This window comes from Podarcis liolepis (genome assembly GCF_965112155.1).
Source record: "Podarcis liolepis genome assembly, chromosome: 5".
NCBI lineage: Eukaryota > Metazoa > Chordata > Lepidosauria > Squamata > Lacertidae > Podarcis > Podarcis liolepis.
The window spans coordinates 52,580,447-52,600,788 of NC_139556.1; the positions used below are offsets into that span (position 1 = coordinate 52,580,447).

Sequence of the window (20,342 nt, forward strand, 5' to 3'; positions counted from 1 at the left end):
TTCCCTTTTCATCTGAATTAGTGAAATACCGGTAACTATATTTTGATATGAAAGACAAAAAATAAATAGCAATGAGAATAAATCAGAATGATTCATTCCCACTTATGAAAACAAAGACAGGCAGACATTGGGTAATTTATCAGAGCTATTCATTACTACAGTGGTACCTCGGGTTAAGAACTTAATTTGTTCCGGAGGTCCGTTCTTAACCTGAAACTGTTCTTAACCTGAAGCACCACTTTAGCTAATGGGGCCTCCCGCTGCTGCCGCGCGATTTCTGTTTACATCCTGAAGCAAAGTTCTTAACCCGAGGTACTATTTCTGGGTTAGCGGAGTCTGTAACCTGAAGCGTCTGTAACTTGAGGTACCACTGTATTCATAAGTTGTGATTAACAGAAGCAATGGACAGACCCCGTTTGTTTGTTTTTTAAAGGCCCAGAATCTCTGAAAATCCACAGTAGTGGAGATCTGGCTGACACAAAAATGTTTTTCCTTCAGTCTTTTAGACTTCTTTTTTCTTAGTTTGGCCTATAAAATGGGGTAGAACAGAGTGGCTTTTGGTTTATGTCCCCAATCTTTCATAGTTACTAACACAGTATTATATAGTTTGGTTCCTGTGTTAAATAGTTTGGCACAACAACTGGCTGTCACAAAGCAACAACTTACACAGATACACCTTTAATACAGCAAGTCACTACAACGTTATCACACATTTAAATATAGTTTGGAATTTGCACTATTGTTTGTCTTTAGCCTCTTATTCCCTGAACCTTCATATTTGGATCATTTCTCTCTCTCTCTCTCTCTCTCTCTCTCTCTCTCTCTCTCTCTGTGTGTGTGTGTGTGTGTGTGTGTGTGTGTGAGAGAGAGAGAGAGAGAGAGAGATGCTATGAAGTCCTGTAGCCACTGTAACATCATAATGTGTGGTGTTGGGCTAGAACTGGTGTTTGTGTTGCTTATCTTTAGCACTTACATTTTGGAGAAACAAGAATCAGAGCAGGTAAACAATAAATTCTTCATACTCTCCCACTCCTCTACCATCATTTTAAAGAACATCTTAGACAAGTGAGGATATCAGAGCTTAGACTCTATTTAGCCATGTTTCTCAGTTTATTTAAATGCATTTTGGCAATTTACAGTTGTGCTGCATTTATTTGCAGCAACCATTCCTCTCAGTTTACTCATTTCCTAAAGGAAATTGCAAGTTAATAGAAAAAGCAGCACTGGAACTGCCTCACATCCTATAGTTATTAATTAAGCAAAGTCTGGTTCAGTAACTCTGGATACTAAAAAAAATAGAGTTAAACAAAGTGCAGTGCTTCTTGAAATGAAGTTTCAACTTCAATAGACATTTTATTTTTTAAAAAATGTATTAGAATGTATATCTTTTTTTAAAAAAAGGAAAGGAGCTTTTTAGAATAAAGATGCAAAATGTCCATTTCTAGATAAAGCGGGCACAATATACCAGAAACCTACAGGCATCAACTTGATGTTAAAAAAAATATCTCTAGAAATATATTATTCTGTTGAGCAAGGAATGTTGTTTTGTAATCAACAAAGCAAGAAATGAACTGTTCCATTAATCACATATAATAAGCTTAGAAAACTAATGGACAAAACTTTTGAATGTATCTGATAGCCATAAACTGTATGGGCTAATTGCTCTTGTAGCTGGCATAAAATGTTAAGGAAGTGGACAACATGCTGAGGAATTGTATATAATCCCAGGTTTTGGCATTTCTGTTTCTTTCTGTCTCACTCCCTCTCCTCCCCCCCAAACCATTTACACAGACTATTTGAATCAGCTTCAACAAAAGATACAGACAAATCGGTCAGATGTATCTGTACATTCTGAAGAACAGTGAAAAATGCAATTGTTAAAGCTTTGGGTCCTGAGAAGACAGAAGATGTTATGCATGTTAAGGAAATATCAACAGAGGTTGGCATCTTTAGATGCTGCTGATACAAGCTGCAGACAAATAGAACAACAAAAGCATTTGTCAGATGAGTACTCTGGAACAACACACATCTAGTTTAGATAAATTAAGAGATAGGAACAGCTGCCTGAAATGTGCTTCACTTTAAAAGCAAAACAGATGGGCTCTACATTTCACTAGGTTTCAAGAAAGGCAGAGAGAAAGCCACTTTTCACTAGCCGATCACCATTCATTCAGGTTTGCTTTAAGTAAGCCATTATTTCTATTAAGCTTTCTTTTGCAGTTCCAAACAGAATACATCTGTCACAGTAGGAACAGGGGGAGATAGATGCTGAAGGTCAGCTGGTTGGTAAATGAAACTTGCTATGGTGTGCTATCACAGGCTGACTTCATCTGACTATGTGGATTCTGCTTCAAGCAGTGTGGCCAATTAAACACTTACACACACGCGCAGCAAAAGAAATGCATCTCCAAAAAAGACGACAAAAGAAGTTTGTATCAAATTTGCAAACGTTCATTTATATATAGAGATGCAAATTTAATAAATAATTGATATTATTTAAATAGAAATATAATGTGTCTCATCTCATGGTTGTGGGCAAAACTGTGACGAGGGTACCTGTGTGCCTGTTCAGTATGCAACTCAGGAGCCAACTGTTGAGAGGCAACTTCAGGACCTCTCCTGCTTTCCCTTCTTAGGCTTCTTTATCTTTAAACTGGAGATGGGCCAGGCAGCACTGTAATGTAGGACTCATGGCCACCAGGGAGCTTGCAAGAGGAGGAGAGGTGAATTAATGCAATGCTACCTAGAGTTGAGTTAACACTATTTACTTTTGAGTTTGCCTTCATTGAAAATCGCCACCCATATTTTGGGTATTACTTTGAATCAAGCCTATTCATTTCATCATAAACAGAGGAACGAACAGCTCAAAAGTTGCCAGAAGCTTTCTTGAAACTGTGATCCCCCTAAGCTAGCCCATTTCAGGAAAGAACACACTTCTTGGGCTCACAGAAGCACAGTTAGTTTATCTGAATCAGCTCAGGGAACATGCCATCCCTCACAACACACCTTGTGTGTTGGCAAACTTTAACAGTCACAACAGACTTCTCCACTTCCCCTGGTGCATATGAAGGCACATCTTATACTCCCCCCAAACAGAAAAAAGATACACTTTAATGTCAAATGTATGTCCAAGAATGACTACAACTGAAATCCTACACTCACTTTCAAGCAAACACATATAGGATTGTATTGCTAAATCCTTAAAGAAGTTTTATGTAATAGGGGCCACATATAACCCCTTCTTTTATAATGTAATAGTTGTGTTTCTAAGCTGCAAAGGTTTACACAACTGCTACTTCAACCTGCTAAAATGAAACCCTCTCCTATTAAAGCTAGGGTTGCCATATCTTGAACAAAAAGGGGGGGCGGGGGGAGAGGACAGCCCAAGCCACTGCCATCCCGAGTCAGGGAAAGAGGGGCATGGGTGCACAGGGTATAGAGCAGCCCAAGCCTCTGCCAGCCTCCTCCAAACCCAGACATTTCCTTTAAAGTGTGAAAGTCTGCCTGGATGGGCATGCTGGCCCATCCAGAAAAGGGAATGTCTGGGTTTCCCCCGGATGTATGGCAACCTTAATTAAAGCTGATAAATTAGAGTAAATTAATACAGTTCTTGTATCATCATGACAGAAAGTCTATTGTATCTTTGCTGACCCTATTTTTTTTTAGTTTTGAAAAAGGAACAGACAATTGTTGTATTCTTGTACTTGTGAAAGTGAAAATGATAGCTGATAGAAGTTGTTGTTCTTTTCTTAAAGGCCAGTCACTACCAAAATACTGATTTATTTATTTACTCATTTATTTAATCATTTAGGATTTATCCATAGCAGTTTATGGCAGCAGGTTATAGCTCAGAACTATAGGTGATTCTATCCTATAAATATCCTATATTTTACTTGGTTATTGGGCTACACTGGAGAGACTGGGATACAGTAGACATTTCCTCCTACTTAGCTGGGCTCTGTCAGCAGGGAATGTTCTCACTGCATTCACCAAAGTACAATCAGGCCACAGTGTACCAGCAGATGCATTTGTACTACCAACTGGGACATTTTGAGGGCAGAGCTGAGCCAACCAAGGATCTGTTGGATCCCAAGTCAGTCCTACTACTGGCAATGCACACATCAGTCCCTAACAAGCATGGTCAATGGCCAGGGATGGCAGAAGTAGTAGTTCAGCAATGCCTAGAGAGCCAAAGGCTCTCCCCACCCCCACCTGCCCTAATGCCAACCCTAAAACAAAGCCTAAGTTGCAATTCTTACCTGGGAGTTAGCCCCATTAAACACAAAGAGGCTTGCTTCTGAGCAGATATGTATATCATATGTTAAGTTAACTATACAGAGAATTCTTAATGAGTGCCTGGACTTTACCTCTTGCACAGCAGGAAACATGCATACGCCTCTTTGCAAAGGTTTTACGCTTTGCATTTGTGTGTGTGTGTGTTTAGAAAATAACTTGTTTGGACAGATGACCCCACCACAGGGAAGACGCATCCTAGCTGCTTGGAAAAAAAGGAAGAGCAAACTGTGTAGATTCGAAGGACTAGAAAATTAGACAAAAGCAGGGAAAGTACATGAAGGGGAGTGGAAAACAAATGCTCTTTAGGACCCATGGGATTTCTAGTGCCTGGTGTCCAAACAACTTACTCATCAAATCACAGCTCTGACTTCACACAGCTAAAACAATGAAAGGCGGGAGGAGCCTTTGCTTAGAAAGTACCTGCATATTTTGCCTCATATTTCTTTCTAGGGGGCTATTTTCATTTTAAACAATACTTAATTGTTTTAAGCAAAAGGCCAGAGTCTGGAGGCCGTGCTGGCTGTGGGCCCAGTACATCAGTATCCTCTGTGCCCACTTCTCAGCAGCCTTAAGCATAAATTCTGGGCTATGCTACTGGGGGTTATGCTAGATGACTACAGTCCTTTCATGTTTTAATACTTTGATTATTTTGTTCATTTATACTACAGGCTTCAAACTAATGACTCTGCAATCTGTCCAAATAAAATCATACAAATTTAAAATTATTAACAGTCATTTCATAGTAAGAGGATTAAAACCAAAGCAGTACTATCTACATTTATTTAACTAAGCATACTAGATAAATCAATATTTTACTTCTGGAAAGCAATTCAAATAATTTCAAGGAGTTCCAAAGCATTCATTTTGCAATACAATGATTTACCATATATACTGGAATATAAACTGATTTTCCAGCATATATTTTATGCTGAAAAAGCCTTCCTTGGCTTATACTTGAGTGAGGTGGGCGGCAGAGCCCTTTCTCGCTGCTTGTCCCTCCGCCACCGCCCGCCTCTCGCAAGGGCAGGTACAGGAGCCACGGCTGGGAGAGGTGCTGCACTGCACTGTGCCTCTCTTAACCGGGCTCCTATGCCTGCTCTTACGAGCAGCAGAGGTGATAGCGGAGAGACGAGTGGCCCGAAAGGAGCCCTGCTGCTCCTTCCTCCGCCACCACCTTTGCCACTGTCGGTGGCGGCAGAGGAGGAGCGAGCAGCCCAAAAGCAGCCCTTTCGGGCTGCTTGTTCTTCCTCCTCCACTGCCGCCACCACCACCAGGTTTGTGGTGTGGTGAACCGGCTTATACTCGAGTCAATAAGTTTTCCCAGTTTTTTGTCCTAAAATTAGGTGCCTCGGCTTATATTTAGGTCGGCTTATACTCAAGTATATACGGTAATACCAAGGCAACTAAATATAAAAGTGTTTGTTGTTGGCCACATGAACAATGAGTACGATCAGACTTCTTTCCCAGTGAAGCTCTGCTCTGACCCTCTTTGCTCAGCCTCTAGATTTCTTTGGTTTATCTGCTCCGATGTCACAGGACCCGTGCTAGTGGGGGAATCAAACCCCTCAGCCTGGCATTGGACAGGTGTTCTGATATGAACTGTCTTGCACCTGCTTATATTGCAGATATTAATATTACACAGTGACTGAAGTTAGAAATGGAGTGAAAACTAACTCCATTTGAAATGAAACATTGTCAAGCCCCAGTCATTTAAAACTTTACTTGCAGAACTTTCTTCAAAACAAAAACATCCAAATAGTTCCCTAAGACATATGCCAGTCCAAGGCATAAACACAGCACCTTACAAAATATGAAATAATTCCAGCAGACCTAGAAGCAGATGTCTATGTCTTCCCACAACCTGCATTCCAGCCTGCATTCTGCCTGAGCCTGTTTACATGAAGAGCTTCATTTACATCTACAGATAGGTAGCCGTGTTGGTCTGCCATAGTCAAAATAAAAAAGTTCATTCCAGTAGCACCTTAAAGACCAACTAAGTTAGTTCTTGGTATGAGCTTTCGTGTGCATGCACACTTCTTCAGATATCTTCAGATAGCACACGAAAGCTCATACCAAGAACTAACTTAGTTGGTCTTTAAGGTGCTACTGGAAGGAACTTTTTTATTTTCATTTACATCCTTATTCTCACAAAGCCTGGGAACAAAGAGCTCCAGCCACCACCCTTCCAAGATTTAAAATTCAATACCTCTCATGTGATCTAAGGTTAAGCTCATTAGCTAGCAGACAACAACAATAGTTGATTATCAACTCAGTTAAAGCTCAGGCTCCCTTAGAATATTGCTGTGGAATTTTCCAGTTTTAAACTATTTCACCATTACTTATAGCCAGTGTGAATTAAACCAATTATACTTAACAGCTTAGGGAGCTGGATTGTTTGACATAATTTTAGAACTACAGCATTAAACTTACATCTAAGTATAAAATGGCTGAGTAGCCTTAAATATATTTTTGCAGATTTTGTCTCTGTTTTTGCTAGACTTATGTAGACTATAAATGATTTATTTTGTTTTTCCAGATTTTAGAATATCCTTACATAAAATTAATATAGGCAAATGGGGAAACTCATCTAACCATACAAATCATTTTAAGTTTCCCCCTAGATTTGTGTCTCTCTGTGTTAATAAGGTTCCAAAAAGGTTTTGTTGGTTGGTACAGAGCTGTCAGTTAAATATGCTGGAGCCATGATGTTAGACCAGTAGGACACTATGAAATCCACAGAGTTCTTTGTGGGATTTCAAGACAGCTGTAAGATGCTTTGCAGAACCTGCAGTGCAATTTTCTCTCCCACATGTTTCTCTTTTCTTTTTAGCTGACAGTCCTGACCATGAATTAATCAGTCAGCTTCCAGAAACATAGTTCATAACAATAAGAAGGAAACCAGGGAAGGAGAGAATGGGTTTACACCAGTAAGTCCACAGAACTGCTGTCCAAGCCTGTTGTGAATAATGATACAGCATTTGTCCTCTGTTTGCTTGATCTGAATTTTTTTAACAATAGGAGCTCTTTAGCCAGATTTGAAAGTCAAATAAAATAACAAATGATTAAATCATTATACCTTCATTTAACAGGGATAGGATGGAATAAGTCTTATTTGCACACATCTATCCCTTTCCTATGATAGGTGTGGAAAGCAGATACTTCTTCAGTCTAAAAAGAATCAATGAGTATGCTTTCCTTCTAATACTTAGATCAAATATTAAACATCACCAGATCTTTGGTGCTGAGGATTGGTCTAATGCCTGACAAGTATCCTGAGGGGAAAAGAACACTGAAACTGTCTTTTGCTGTTTTAGGCCTTAACACAAAATCCTTATTTTTTACTGCCACTACATCTAAAACAAGGGGGAGAATTCAACATAGTGCCAATTTAAAGTCCCTTAACTAGTGGATTGACTTGTGCAAGAGAACATGCAGGAAGGCAGCAACAGATCAAGAAGCCTGGTGGGCTGCTTTTGGCCCCTGGGCCTGAGCTTTCCCACTCATGACATATATATGAATAAACAAAGCTTCCCCCCAAAATACTTGGGATCCTCATAATTTTCCTGTTCTCACAACTGCCAGTCAGATGCTGCTGGGAAGCCTGCAAGTGGACCTGAGCACAAAAGCACCGCCTCCGCACTGCGGTTTCTAGAAACTGGTATTCAGAAGAATGCTGCTGCCATCCATGGAGGCCAAGCACAGTCATCATGGTTAGTAGCCATTGATACCCTATCTTTCATGAAATTGTCTGAACCTCTTTTAAAGCTATCCAAGTTGGTGGTCATCACTGTGTCCTGTCAGAGCAAGTTCCATAGTTTAATTGTGCACTGCTGAGTGAAGAACAACAAATAATAGTATTTCATCCCAACTGCAACATTTAAGTGACACACTTCGGCAGTTGTGTCACACTGAAACAAGTGGAAGGCCTTTAACAGTTCTGCAACATCCTAGTAGCCCTCTGTTCTTTTTGACTAAGAAGAGTTGGCAAAATCCTATGCCTAGTCAGGCCTAAGGAACAGGCAGCTGAATCAGAAGCTAGGAACTAGGAGTCATGCAAGGAGTCAGTACTAAGGGTCATTAGGAATCACAACTTACCAGATCAAGACATTTGCCACCCAAAGTCTTATCCTAAACAGGAAGTCATGTATAGCCCTTGTTAAAGAGCATCAGCACCCGGGAATCCTTTAATGTCAAGAAGATATTCTGAACTGTAGTCCTGTTGGCTGACCACGTGAAGAACAGCTGAACCAAAATAGAGGCCTCCTGGTGTTGGGGCGTGTGCAGAGTGCCCATTCAGCACACCATCAGAATGTGCCAATGGAACATATTAATACCAGGCAGTTTGGGTAGGGTCAGTACAATGTAGTTCCCCAGCTTAGCATAAAGTTGTAGTAGAGTCTTTCCCACAGTCTCCTTATAGTATTCCAACACAGACTAGGCACTGGCCAAAGGCAGGGGGCCAAAAGCAAACTTGCTTCAAACACAGGTGTATTTATACTTTAGATTGTGCTGAGTCACTATCACATGCTTGTTCACTCATGCTTAACTAGCTGCAGGTGCAGGACAAGCACACCCAAAATTAACCAGCACACCTAACTTAACCCTTTCTTATCCCTTTTCTCTGCATAAATAAACCCTTATACCTGGTTCTAGCCATGATGGATCCCAATATGACATGAACTTCTTCTCTTAAGAGGAACCTAGCCATATAGCTCTGTTTGCCAATGCTTAGAAAAATGCTATAGTAACTAAGGATGTGCACCCTATGCTTTGCCATTCCAACCAGATTAGATCACTTGTCTCCTGGATCACTTCTATGCACGTTCTTGTTGATATATCCACTAAATAGACCATTTACACAATATTTAGGAAACTGCCTTAAATTTGATGGATAGAGAACAGTAATTAGGGATGGCATAACTGAGAAAATGTCAGTGGAAAAGGACAATTTTAGAAAAACACATGTTTCCACCTCTAGGGTTTTTTATTTTCTTTCTTTGCAGAGCCATGGGAAAGCAGATTAGTTTTCAATGATGAAAGATTTGGCGCTGTCAGTTAACAAACTAATGTGCCAAGTGCTGTGCTTTTTTGGCTGGTATTGGCTGACTTTTAAAGAGTTTTCATGTGAGAAGCCCTCTCCAGTTTTTGATGTAGCTCCATTACAAATGAATATAAACCCTTTTAGGCACAAGACTTATTTTTCAACCCACTTCTAGTTAACCTGGCTATTATTTAGACATGTGCAATCTACTAAAGCGTGATGAAGAGAAATTTTCTGAAGTCATCCTGAGGGCTCTGCAGGGCACAAAGCCAAGATACAATGTCCTGCCTGGATACTGAAGATGTCAAAGCCAAAGCAACAGCAGAAGCCCCATATCACATTTTAAGCTCTTTCCAATCTATTTCATTCAGCTAATGAGGTGAGTTAATGAGGCTTTCACCTGAACACACAGGGGCTTAAAATGGAGAAGGCACGTATGCAAACCTCATTCCCGACATCTCCACAATACGCAGGCACTTCTTCATGTGTTCAGCACAAAGGTCTGACAGGGCCTTATAGATGAATTCAGTTAAAAACACACAGAAGCCCTTCTACTATCAGGAACCCAAACACAGGGAAGCTTCTAAGTGAATCCAACTAAATGTGCTTAGAAACTGTATTCAGACATTCATTCTGAAGTTTGTGTGAAGAGGAGCCTCTCTGTGGGAATGTTAGGGGTGAGGTTTGCAAGCTACACTTGCAATTTCTGGTATCAATCACCACTGAAATTTTTAGCCCCTAAACATTTATACGTGTTACATAAATTTCCAGGACATCAATTAAAAAAGCAACTAGCCTTTTGTGCTGACTTTACCTAAGCTGCCTGCCGTTAAGAGGTTTCTGATATTTCTCCACACAGCCACCTTACAGGTTTTCATTGAATGTTCATATATTACTACGCCACTGAAAACGTTTCTGATAGCTGCTTGGGGTATTGTGGGCATAGGCTGAAATAATTGAATCTGAGTGTACTGAATAACAAGCAAACAACAATTGACTTTTGTGTGCAAATCAGCTAGAATACAAATTCTGCATGTTGGCACAACCCAGAGTTGTTTGAATTGGTCTTTTGAGGATTTTTTTTTTTTTGAAGAGTCTTTTATTGTGTAGAAATATCCAAAATTATTTTCATTATAAGTTTTCATTTGACAGACTTATGATTTCTTGTCTAATTAGTGAAGGCATTTTGTTTTAAATAAGTTGCTCATTGCCAGCATTCTTCCCAATTTTCATCAGAAATGCTAAGTTTGTGACAGCATAATTTTCATTCCGTTATTATAATTGCAACATTAAAATGAAATACAGGAATTAAAACTTGAGGGGGTGCAACTGAAATAAAATATAACAAAGAACTTTTACTCATACACATTTTGATGGTATTTACTCATTTATAGAGTTCTGCAACCTCTGGTAGGTGTTTGAGAATTTAAGAAGTCATCTAGGCGAGGCTACCAGAACTGTGAATGCATCATCAGTTGAGGGATGAGCAGCAGCAGGAGTACAATGGGGGGGGGGAATGGTAGTGAGCACATTCTTGATTTGATTCTGAAGAATGGGCTGGATCCAGACTTGTCTTCAGCAGAACTCCACTAACAGGTTGCTCCCACATACAGAATGAGGAAGAAGTGACATAGATGGAAGTTTAAGATATGTACACACCATGAATAGCTAGTAGTTTTCACTTACTATAGTACAGACTGTAGTATGTGTTCTGATTCTAAAGCCAATGATGGCAGCATCTTAATTGGAGAGGCAAAGGCACAAACAATTTGTATGAAGAGTGCGGGAAGATGACATCCAAAGTGACGCTAGTCTTGGCACCACAACTCCTGATAGTCTAATTTTGACTTTCTGCTTTAGGGGCTTCCTCAGCTAGTGACAGTAGTTTGAAATCAGCTAGTGATGATTATTGCCAGACAACTAATTTGGTCCTATGTTTGAGTCTAGAATTATTCTTCAACACATCAAACGTGGTGCCTACTACACTTCCAGAAAGCAGGTTACACTACTTGGCCCTAGTATAAGACTGATATCTGACCACAGCATGAAGGGGGGGGGGACCTGCAGTCATCAGACTAGACAAGGGATGGGAACCTCCAGATGTTGTTGGACTCCAACTTCCATCAGTCCCAGCCAGCCTACCAATGGTTATGGAAACTGTACTTGATGATGGAAACTGTACTTCAACAATTACTGGAAGGTTACAGGTTTCCCTTTCATGAACAAAACTTGTCCCATTAAATGCTGCCGTCTCACATCCAATTACACATGCTTAAGCCTATTAACATCTATTGTGCTATATGAACATAATGAATCAAAGGATTCAGCTCAACAAAAGCAATACCTTGTAATATGTAGTAATATATAGAATTTGCTTTTGATTTTCAAAGTATATTCTGAAGTGAAAAAATTACAGGTTTTTCATCTTCCTAGTCTAAGTAAAGAACTGCCTTCTATTGTACATGTATAAATATTCTGTATTGTCCACATTTCAAACGGCTAGAATTTTCTTAGGAGTAAATTCCATAGCCTGTCAGACTTTGCCCTGATAATTAGCATCTGGTTTTCCTTTGTTTAATTGTATTATGCTTAGGGTCAGACTTCTTAGTATTGGCAAAGAGAAGAAGTAATGACTCCAGTTTTTTGGCACTACCATAGCTTTTTAATGACTTCTCAAAAATAAGTGCCCGTGGTAAATGAAGTTTGCTAACATCAAGTGTGTTCTCTGCTCTGTAACAAAGTCTCCTTAAATTGCCTTAAAAAAAAAATCAGAAGCTATTTATTTACAAGTTGTAAAACATATAAATCTGCAAATATAAAGGTGATAGCTAACTATAGATCCCATAAACATGTAAAATATGAAAAAATAATGGAAAAAATATTCATATATATATATATATATATATATATATATATATATTGTTGTTGTTGTTTAGTCGTTTAGTCATGTCCGACTCTTCGTGACCCCATGGACCCGAGCATGCCAGGCACTCCTGTCTTCCACACAAGCATAATGCACACTTCTATGAAATCTCGAAATTATTTCATGTGACGTGATGTGAGTTGTCCAAAATTGATTTTAGTTTAATCTTATACATAATAGAGCAACCATAAGCCTGCACTGTCTTCCATTTTCCTTTTAATTTCTATTCTGCAAAAGGAGTCACTACATCCCAGACATCAAGTCTGAATATTAATTAAATTGCAGCCTCTTTTCCGCCTGGTATCACCCCTCTTCCTTTGTTCGTGTTCTACAGACACAAACTATTTAGAAAGCATCCACACACAAATATGGTGAGCTGGAGCTAAGGAATGGAGATCACAATGACAGTACAAGTGCTGTTAGAATTATTTTGCAGCTAGAGAAAAACAAAATAAATCCAAGACCTCGTGATATAAATCAGCTACACAATCCTACTACTTTATTTAACTTTCCCCACATAATGTTAATGGGTGTAATGTTTCTCAGAGTCTAAACAGTGTCTTTTCATGATGCAGGAAGCAGATGCTACACAGCTAATATGTATTGATGCTTTCCTGATTACTGGAACTCGGTTATCATTCAGAGACTGAAAAGTGATTATTGTAGACTTCTGAGTAAAAAGATAACTTCACATAATTAACATCCTCAAAAGCTATGCATAACTTAATCTTTATTAATTCCTAAAACACCTAGGTTGGGTAAAAAAAAGCACAGCTTGAAGACAGATGCCTTCAGAAAATGGAATCATTTACTATGCAACAGCCCTTCCAAATATAATTACATACTACTCTACTATTTAGCTTAAGACCCATCAAATAACCCAGAAGTTTTTATTGGTTTTTAAGAAATATTTCCCAAATAAAATAGAAGTTATGCTACAATAAAATAAGTTATGCTACAATCCCTATGGTTTATGGAAAATACAACTTTGTGGCTCACTTTCACATTCTGATCTAGAGCAATTTTGGGGAGGGTTGTTTGTATTGTGGGGGACTGTCAGCCTTCCCCCCCTTTATGATTTGTTTAGGAGGGCTCTGAGTGTTTTGGCTGGGGTTTTTTGTGGAGGAGGGATTTCTAAGCACCACCACTTTTTCTTCTGTGAAATGTGTGTTTTGTGGTGCCCATGACACTTTCTTGCATTTCTACTTGTGCCCCCAGGCCCAAAAAGTTTAGGGACCCCTGCTATTCAACATGATAGATTACACACACATACAAAGGGTTATTTTTTTAAAAAAATCATAAATGTAGTTTTCTTTCTTTAACTAAATCTTTCGTTATCCTTTGTTATACCTATTTTTATTTTATTTTATTAACAGACATGATCGTATAGAACTTTTAGGTTTTTTGAGCACATTTGTATCGTATAAAGACAAAACAATTGAACCCCTTTAGTTGTAACTCTGGATGCTGAGAGAGGAACTCTCAAGTGCTATTATCTCTGGAGCAATCAAATACACTATAATTTGTGCTGTGTGTGGCGGTTTTGAAATATGTCAAGATGTGAAGTGATTCATGCTTTTTACTTTTATTGACAATGGATTTTAATACTTTCTGGTATTTATAGTGTCAACTTTTTGACAGTGTACATTGCATTTTATTTTCCCATTATACGAAAGCAAAATTATTTGACTTAGAACAAAATTAAGCCTCTCACTTGACTACGACTTCTGCACCTTCTTTTCTTCTCATGGATACTTCTGCAGAGACAATACTACTTGTGATAAGGGAAAGAAAGAAAATGAAAGAGAAGAGTGAGAAGTACAGCTTGCAAAGTAGAAGTTGCAAATGGGTCTTCTCAAAGGAGTATCCTCAACATACAAGATAGTGAAAACATATCCCCTCTGTAAAAGCACTTGTATTTGTCCTTAATAGTAGTGCCAAACCTAGAAAGCACAACAGTCCGGTTTCGTGGAAAGCCCTTCTTGCTTGTGTGAGTGCACCCTTCATTATTCAATCAAGTGCAAATCTCCCCTGAGCTTTCCTGCACTCACAGAGTTCCCAGAAAAGCAAGGGGTTCCTTATCTATTTCAGTAAGACCTGGGAGAGTCTTTCTCAAGTCAAGAAAGTGTAATATAGTGGTACCTCAGGTTACATACGCTTCAGGTTACATACGCTTCAGATTACAGACTCCGCTAACCCAGAAATTGTGCTTCAGGTTAAGAACTTTGCTTCAGGATGAGAACATAAATCGTGCTCCGGCGGTGCGGCAGCAGCAGGAGGCCCCATTAGCTAAAGTGGTGCTTCAGGTTAGGAACAGTTTCAGGTTAAGAACGGACCTCCGTAACGAATTAAGTACTTAACCCGAGGTACCACTGTATTTTTATTCTACTTTACACTCGGTTTATGGGTGATACCCAACTAAGTTATATGGCTTGCAGACCCACTGGAAAAAAGCAGTGTTTAATGTTTTATTGTGTCTTTATATATGCTGGCAGCTGCCCAGAGTGTCTGGGGTATAGTCAGATGGGTGGGGTATAAATAGCAAAATTATTTTTATTATTGAATAGGGTGTCCCTATTTTCATCAAGGAAATGTTGGAGGGTGTGAAAAAGGAGGGGGTGGAGGAAAATGGCCTGTGTGATCCCCTTACAGAAGGATCAGGAACTGCAGGTCCACAACCAGGAATGACTCAACATGCAGCTTTGCTCTTCAGCCCATGCAGCTATTAAACTTGGTGCAGGGGGAACCTCTTATTGATGCCAATGAGAGCTTTTTTCTAAATACTGCATGGGAGTGTTTTTCTTGGGGATGGGTGGAGAGTGGCAGCGGAGGAAGAAAGAGAGAGACTAATGAAGTGATGGAAAGAGGAGTGGACTGCCAGAAATAGAAAAAATGGAGGTGGACCCACCCCACTGCTGGCTCTGACCCTACTCAGTTTTGACTTGAGCCCAGCCTGCTACCAACCGTGGCCCAGCACACCCCTGATGAACTGTCTGCAACCCTTGACATAACAAAGGTTTTCCCCTCCCCAACACTATCATTTTACAATATCTTGGAAGAAAGGATTAGGATTGAGAGGATTAGTTCCATGCGCTTAAAAATCTTTCTCCTCCATGCTCTATAGGAAGGTTTCAAGAAGAAGGAAATGAAAAAGGACATATTCTGTTGAGTCCCAACCCAAGCTTTCATGATATATAGCACAAAGGGAGAAAGCTTTAGGAGGGATGGGAAAGAGAAGAAAGGTGTTCTTTTCCCCCTACTCCCACTCCTGAAATCCCTTCCTGCTGTCGCACAGTTAGCCTCTAACAGTGCTACAAATCTCCTGAAAACGTGGTTTTATATTTTTCAGGTGAGCAAGTTTTAACAATTGAAGTTGAGGTATAAATAATGCTAGAGTTTAAGAATGGCAGTGCAATTAAATATATCTTAAGAAGTGGGATATAATTTTATACACAAGAACCAAGCAAGTTAAATGAGAAACACGGTTATAGAAAATTGGTTAGAGGGTTAATATTGACTGAGCAGTCATTCAGTATGTTAAAGCAACAAATCTATGTGAACACCCAAATATTCATATTGGCTGACCATAACTTTAATATCAATTCACTGAGTCAGTTAATGAATTCTTGGCATTTTAAAGTTGGCTAAGTCATTAAATATGACCCAAAAAGCCCAGCTTGGAACTACTTGTTCTGCTAAAGAAAATCGTATGGCATTAAGCCAGTGAACCAGAAGCAATGCAGATTGTTTTGCATTTACCTGAGCAAAATTCTTATCTTTATCTAAAATACACAAAAGTAATTCCTAGATGTGGGAATGTCAATGCATAACCTTTCCACCGCTCCAAATTGAAAATATTTTCTAATACTGCCATTTCAAATTTTTACAATAGTGAAGGAAGACATTCAAGATAATAAAAAGTCAGTATGACTTGGGCTGAAAGGAGAGATGAAGAAAAAGAGCCCTGCACAGTGAAAAAGTATTCAGGCTGAGTTTTAGACATTCTGGTTCTGCACCCTTTAAAAGTTTGGCTTGAACCTCCAGGTTTTTTTAATCCGTTTCAGATTTGCAATTCAGAGGATAGGTAAAAGGGTTTTTTATGTGCATTATTCATTGTTCAAGGATAAACGACTGCCAATTTCTAAAAAGGCCTCAGGAGGTCTATTGCTTGGTTGTCATAGGCTAAATTTATTCTTTCTGGAGCACTGTTCCATCTTTTCTGCTGGACATTAAAGAGGAAGGCTGCCTTTACTGTGAGAAATGAACATCTGAACAGCTCAATTCTAGAAACAACATACTGTATTTGAAAACTGTAGAGTATCAAAGGTAAGAAACCATTAAAAAAGGTTTTCCCCACTCTATGAACATACCTTGTTCTCAGGTGCCGACATAGGTTCTACTTTAAATCATAATCAAATGCTGGCCTGGCATGAATCATAGTTACTTGTTGTCACTGAAGAAATCTTGCAGGTGAGTTAGCAGACTAATACAACCCTAAACACCCATTCTCAAAAGTAAAGTTCAGAGTTCAATGCAGCTTGCTTCCAAGTAAGTGGGTACAAGATTGCAGCCAAAGGTGCTCTGTGAAAATTGCTTACCTGAAACTTTCCTATAGTAAAAATAAAAAAATTCCTTCCAATAGCACCTTAAAGACCAACTAAGTTAGTTCTTGGTATGAGCTTTCGTGTGCATGCACACTTCTTCAGATATAGTACTACAGGTTGTAGGGCCAGCCCAAAACATTGGGTGATATTCAACTGAGGTTTACTCAGAGTAGAGGCATTAATGGACTTAGGTTAGTCATGTTCATTAATTTCAATGGGTCTACTCTAAGTAAAACTTAATTGAACACAATTCACTGTGCTGCCTGAGGCAGAGAAGCAAATGGTTCCACTCAAGTGAAGGTGGCCATACAAACAACTGGACTTTAAAAGTTTTATTATTATTTCACATCAGTAAGTAAAGGTGTTATGGACCTGCGAACCCTGAAGAACTGAGGTGGGGCCCAATATAAATATTTGTTATAAGGTAGAGTATATCTTACTGGTTTGTGAACAGTCTGGTGTGCGTGCACCACATCATGTGATCAATTATGCAGGGTGGGGCTTAACTGTCCCCCCTAATATTTTATTCAAGTTGGTACCCCTGGCTGCAGTCCCCACTAACACTTCTCAGCATCAACTGCCTGAGGCAGCATCTTCATTTTGCCTAATATTAGGACCAGCCCTGGAGGGTTATAGCTTGAGCTAAGCTGCAAACAGTGTATGAGAAAATCACATAAGAATCCACTACAATTTGAACCATATCCCTATCAGCCATGTGTAAGGGGGAAAAAGACATATCATATTAGATAGGTATTCTGGTAATCTGTTTCTGTACGTGGACATCACAGAAGCGTTCTGTTTTTCCTTTTACTATTCTGTTCATCTGACTTATAGCCCTTTTTTTTTGGAAAAGAAAGAAACTTATATTTCAGAATCTATTGAAATGATAACACCTAATTTAAATTTAATGTTTAATTCTCTTCCCTCCCTTATACATTTAATAAAAGAGACTAACCATTTTGCACTATACAGGATTGCTGAAAAACCACACAAGTTCAATTGTACTAGCAACCATTTGAGCAAAATTCCAGCTATTTTCACAACCGACACTTGAAACAGTTCTCATATTTCCTGCTCTTGTAAATTAGAAGGTAATACCAAATGACCCAGAATAAACATTTGATTTATCAAGTGTTCTATTTTGTATTCTATCACATACTAACAATACTCACAAATAGCATACTTGAGAGAAGACATATTAGCTTCTTTGGCAAAATTTACAAAATGGAAAAATGAATGTGAAGTGGTAGTTTTATATTTGGGCCAATGCCTCCAGGATAAAACATAATCTCCAGATGCTGAGATTTCTTTTTTAAAAGTTTCTAGCATTTTTAGAAACCTGAGATATGAGGAAACATGTACAGACACATACTGCTATACAAATTTCAGCCAGATTTTGTGGAGTATCTGAACATTTAAATTGTAGGTTTTGGCTTTAATATATTTAATGGTATTATTTGTACTGTATTTATGAACTTCAATAAAAATAAAGAAGAACATGAATATGAACAAATACTACAGATTAGCTACAAGATATATGTACACGGACAGCATTATGTGAGTACAAGGTACTGCAAGTAGTTGCAACCTGCAAGGAAGCAAACTAACTGCAGGGTTCTGTAGTTCCTGTTTATCTGCAATACTTTTGAGTCCTGATGTGCCCTTTGCACATTCTTCTGTATAACTGTCTGTACTTTCTTAGTAATCAGTCCTTGTCTAAACAAAGATCACAAACTCCACCTCCAAGCAACAGTAATATGCACTACAGTTACTGTGAGATTCAGGAAGCTGCTCCCTATGTAGTAGTTGAGAATGCATTGTGAAATGCCACAGTTCAAATGACTTGAAATACTACCAAAAGCTGTTCTCCTGCTACGCTGTTCTCATTGCTAAAAGGTGACTGTGGGTCAAAATCAGTGCTTGGATAAACCAAAGCATTACAGCTGTTGAAATACTTAAGCCCTGTGAGATTTTAAAATGATGTCATAGCGATGCAGTTATTACTCGTCTGCCATCAGATCCGCTGATGGCAGTTGTGGTTTGTATTCAAGGGGCCCGAATAATTGAAACAATCCATCTGCTCTGTGTTCTTCTCTGCCTCTCGTTCTCTCACTCTCTCCAGCTCGAGTGTGATTACTTGCTGCCTTGTGATATTTGCCAGTGATGCCATACTTAATCAAACAGCCGCTTACCCTCTGGATCTCTGGAGAGATGTGTTGTAGTTTTAACAACGAAGTGTAGATAACTGAAGCTATCCACCTGTTCTGGGCATTTTTATTACCGCCAATATCTGATGAGACCCGATATTTGTCAGGGATTATCAGTTCTGCACAAGCAATTGACAGCCTTGTGCATATTTCATGAAAGCTGATGGTGTTCTAATTCACCATGGACCCCAAATCATTGAAGTAATTGACCCATTCCAAGGCTACTGCTTTAGTTTCTGTTAGAAAAGGACATTTGCCTATTGTCATGTTCACTTTAAAGGCTGCAATGGGTATAAGCCTTAATTACTTTTTTCCACAAGACAGAGTAGACCGTAGAGGGAAAATCATATTATTTGCATAGCTCATTTTAGTGAACTCCCAGGCACTAATCTGCTCTCCCTGTTCATGCCTTTCAGTTTGGTTGCTATCTCAGCATAAATACTAGTAAATGAATACAAAGAAAAGAAAAATGAAAAAGAAATATGGTTTCCAATATCAAGCTACTTTCAGGAGCACTGCTAGGGGAGAAAAAGCCACGAAGATTACAGAGCCAAGCAATTTAACAGTGTCAGAGCTTGATTTTTCAAGTGCAGCTAAAGAATGGTGGTTGCTTCAAAGGAGCTGTCAAATATTTTACAGTTGGACCCTTACATTAAAATTACATGCACTATCTTGCCAAGGGCAAGAATGTTGACCAATATAAAGATTGTACATTAATCAAAACAGCAGGCTACCCATTAACAATTTTTATTATTTTCATTGCTATTGTGGCAATAGCAGCACAGTTTATTATTTATTCATTTATACTCTGCCTTTCAAGATAAAGTGTTTCCAAGATTGCTTTTTAAAAAATTATTCACCATACTGAAAGCTAAGACAATTAAACAAAATCAAATCACCAATACAAACATTTTAAACCAGAATCTAAAAGTCAGATGAGAAAAAAAAATGTGCTCAAATAAGTCTTGTGAAACAAAAAGGTATTGTCGAATTTGCCTGGTGAGGGATTTCCACAGTTGTGGTGCTACCAATAAAGAGGCCCTGTCTCAAGTATCCATCAAGCTGATCTTAAGCCAGAGAGCAGGGCAACTGAAGCTCATCTTGGGGTTTGGGATGAGTTATATGGGCATAAAGGGACCTTCAAATAACTTGGTGCTAGACTGCTTAGGCTTCAAAAGTCAATACAAGATGTTTATACAGAGTTCAGAAACAGACCGGTAACCTGTTTAACTGATGTAAAGCTCTTGTAACATGAGATATATGCCTAGTTC

At 38.9% G+C, this 20,342-nt stretch overlaps 1 protein-coding gene and 1 long non-coding RNA gene across 4 annotated transcripts in view; one reads left to right on the forward strand and one right to left on the reverse strand.

Moving 5' to 3' along the window:
* The window catches only part of LOC310707722, a 48,703-nt gene extending 41,381 nt beyond the window's left edge, over positions 1-7,322 (forward strand). The window contains exon 3 of the long non-coding RNA XR_014526693.1: positions 7,127-7,322. This is a non-coding gene — a long non-coding RNA (uncharacterized lncRNA). The remainder of the gene's footprint in view (positions 1-7,126) is intronic.
* ATRNL1 (attractin like 1) overlaps positions 1-20,342 on the reverse strand; it is a 494,510-nt gene that overhangs the window by 86,763 nt on the left and 387,405 nt on the right. The window lies entirely within an intron of this gene.